Raw genomic sequence first — 3,647 nt, 5'->3', positions numbered from 1 at the left:
CCACCTGGTCATTTTGGGCTCCTCACACCTCTGAATCAATAGACAAAGAAGGGAGTTGTACTGGCTGGGGTGATTGATTCTGACTACAAAGGGGAGATGGGATGCTACTATGGAGGTAAAAAAAGTATGCCTGAAATTTAGACGATTCTTTAGGGCCCTGTGATTCAAGCCAATGGAAAACTCTAACACAATTCAGCAAAATTTCCAATGGCACAGGCTCTTCAAGAATGAAGGTTTGGGAGCATCCCATCAGGAAAAGAACCACAACCAGTGCCAGTGCTTCCTAAGGCAAAGGAAATAATGGAATGCATAGTGGTCATTCCACCTAATTGCAGAGATTAGGACTGTAATTATTATGCGTATTTATTCATTTAATGAAGAATAAATATTAATGTTTATTTGTGTGTATATTTTTCTCCCCTCTTATCTCCTTGTCATCGAATATAAAATGCATTAATAAGAGCTAACTTCACATTATCGAAATTACAGGACTGTCGGGAGAAGAGTGACCATCACCCAGACTTCACATCCTCTTCTGGGGAAAGGGTAAGCACATTTTCAGTTGTAACACAGGATACTTGTATCGTGTTAAGTGGAAGTATGAGTTGTTATTGGTTTTATTTGGAGACTAAGTATGTTTAAGAAGATGCATGTGGGTGCCAGGTTGACTAGATGTGAGCTGTGATCAGTTTGGTGTTAATTTGACTAGCCTTGAATATCTACATATTCAATCAAACACTAATGTAGATGTTGCTGCAAAGCTATTTTGTAGATATGATTAACATCTACAATCAATTAACGTTATGTAAAGGAGATGTTCCTGGATCACGTGGGTGGACCTGATCCAACCAGCTGAAAGGCTAGAGCAGGCGTCCTCAAACTACGGTCCGCGGGCCACATGCGGGTGTTTTTGCCGTTTTGTTTTTTTACTTCAAAATAAGGTATGTGCAGTGTGCATAGGAATTTGTTCATAGTTTTTTTTTTAACTATAGTCCGGCCCTCCAACGGTCTGAGGGACAGTGAACTGGCCCCCTGTTTAAAAAGTTTGAGGACCCCTGGGCTAGAGGCTTCCCTGAGGAAGAAATTCCACCTGTGGACTGCAGTGTTGGCTCCCGCCTAAGTCTCCAGCCTTATCTTTTTTGCAGCCTGCAATACAGACCCCAGACTTGCCTCCTCCCCCACCCCACCCCCAATCACATAAGCCAATTTCTCACCATAAATCTTGATAGATGAATGGATAGATAGGTAGATGATAGATAAGAAAAATATCCTACGGGTTGTTTGTTTCCCTGGAACTCTGATAGCACAAAAACCACCTGAGAAAATCTTGCAGCCCTTGAGACTCAGAGCTTGTTTTTGATCCAAAAGCGATCAATAAACATATTCATCAGACATAGTCCCCAAAATTCCTGGGAATGTCCCATGAGTTCAAAAGATTATTCTAACAGAGGAGTCAGTTGGGTAAGTCAGGGCAACACTCCTAGAATAGTGTTCTGTCTTTCAGGGCATGCCTGCAGATATGTTAGTCCTTTCATATTTATTAAACTACTAGAGGCCTGGTGCACAAAATTCGTGCACTTGGGGGGTCCCTCAGCCCGGCCTGTGCCCCCTCGCAATCTGGGACCCCTTGGAGGATGTTGGAGAGCCAGTTTCCGGCCCGATCCCTGCAGGCCAGGCCGAGGGGACCCGCCCCCCTCCCTTCCCTCTAAGATTTATCAGTCTGTTCCATGTTGCCATGCCTGTGGTTTCTGCTGCATTGAGTGTCTGCCCCCTGGTGGTCAGTGCACATAGCTACCAGTCAGCTGGCTGCTTAGGCTTTTATATATATAGATCCCCAGAATAGGCAAATTCATAGAGACAGAGAGTAGATTAGTGATTTCCAGGGACTAGGGGGAAGGAGTAATGGAGACTGACTGCAAATAAGAACACGGTTTCTTTTGAGAGTGAAATGTTCTGGAATTAGTGGTGATGGCTGCATAACTCTTTGAATATACTAAAAACCACCGAACTGTATACCAAGTATAGGGCATTCCACAGTTCAGTAGGGGCTCAGTACCTAGTCATAAATTAGTCCTCTCCACCACCTCAAACCAGGGTCAGACCTGGCCTAAGAGTCTGGAGACCAAGTACTACATTCCAGTTGTCCCAAACATCCATGGGACATTATGTTTCTTTCCCTGCCTGGTCCTTTCTTTCTACATAAAATGGGGTAATTTAAGGAGCCTGACTCCCAGAATTCTTTATTCTTGCAGTGTCTTCATCATTGTTTTCCAATTTCAAAGCACTTTCACTTACATGATGTCATTTGATCCTAATAACTACTCTTTAAGGTAGACCAGTATTATCCCCATTTTACAAATAAGCCTCAGAGAGGTCAAATGACTTGTCTAAATTCATACAGTAAGTTGGAGCTGAGACTCAACCCCGGGACTTTGGATTCTAGATCTTGTGTTCACACACACTACCACTGTTTTTGCGTGATTGACCTCTCTAGAAAGACCAAGACAGCAATTCCAGCAGCTCACCACTTTTTTTAAGAGCCCTGACCAGTTCCTCAGTGGTTAGTGTTGGCCCATGGACCAAAGAGTTGCTGGTTCGATTCTGGTTCACGTGTATGTAATTTGGTTGCATGTTCGATCCAGTTGGGGTGCATGTGGGAGGCAACCAGTTTTGTGTCTCTCTCACATTGATGTTTCTCTCCCCTCCTCCCTCCCTTCTACTCTCTATAAAAATAAATGGGGAAAATATCCTAGGGTAAGGACAAAAATACTTTTTAAAAACAATGTATATGTCTGCTCTAACCCATTAGAACATGCATGCCATGGAAGGACAGAATTTGCCTATTGTGTTCTCCTATGTGAATAGCATCCTAGGCTCAAGTACACAAGAACCCAGTAAGTTTTAGAGTAACAACAGAAATGAGTACAAAGCACCTCTGCTCTCTAACACCTCCGCAAAGATGTAGCCATAAGCCCAGACTCCCCAACAGTTTAGGGTCAGAGATGGGCAGACACTCTTAGAAGTGTCTCAGTACTACTGACTTGTCTGGGTATATTGGGGCCGGAGCCCCCACGTGGGACAACCAGGTTAACCCAAGTCAAGATCCTCTCAGGTTCCATCAAAAGTGTTTCCATCTCTGAAGACCCCCAGCTTTTCCATTTCTGAGTGGCTAGAGCAGGACTTAGCTAGTAGACAATCAGACAATCTTGGTCTCAGGGAAGCCTAGAATGAGGCCTATGGCAGCTATGAGGTTTGGCCAAAGGTTCTAAGCCACGCTCTATCTAGGTCCAGCACAGCAGCTACAAACTGCCATCCTGGACCTGGAAACTGAACCTGGAGCTGGAAATGGGGAAGGCAACATGTATTATACTGAAGATCCAAAATGCAGCTCACCTGGCCATCGCTACCAAGGGACCCAAGAAACCTTGTGGGTGAGGGCTGCTGGTTACTTTTCTGCCACTTAAGGGGCCAACACTAGGCCCTACAACTAAAACTTGATTCAGGCCAATCAGTACCTCTCTGCCTGCTCCTCTCTCTTGAGCCCCCATCCTACTCCACCCTAAACACCCTCCACCCCACCCATGTATGGCACCACTGCCATCTGACCAACCCCTTTAAGCCCAAAGAAACTTAAAACAGCTCAGAAG

This window comes from Eptesicus fuscus, chromosome 20 (genome assembly GCF_027574615.1).
Source record: "Eptesicus fuscus isolate TK198812 chromosome 20, DD_ASM_mEF_20220401, whole genome shotgun sequence".
Taxonomy (NCBI): Eukaryota; Metazoa; Chordata; class Mammalia; order Chiroptera; family Vespertilionidae; genus Eptesicus; species Eptesicus fuscus.
The sequence above is the reverse complement of the archived record's forward strand: the minus strand, read 5'-3'. Positions refer to the sequence as shown.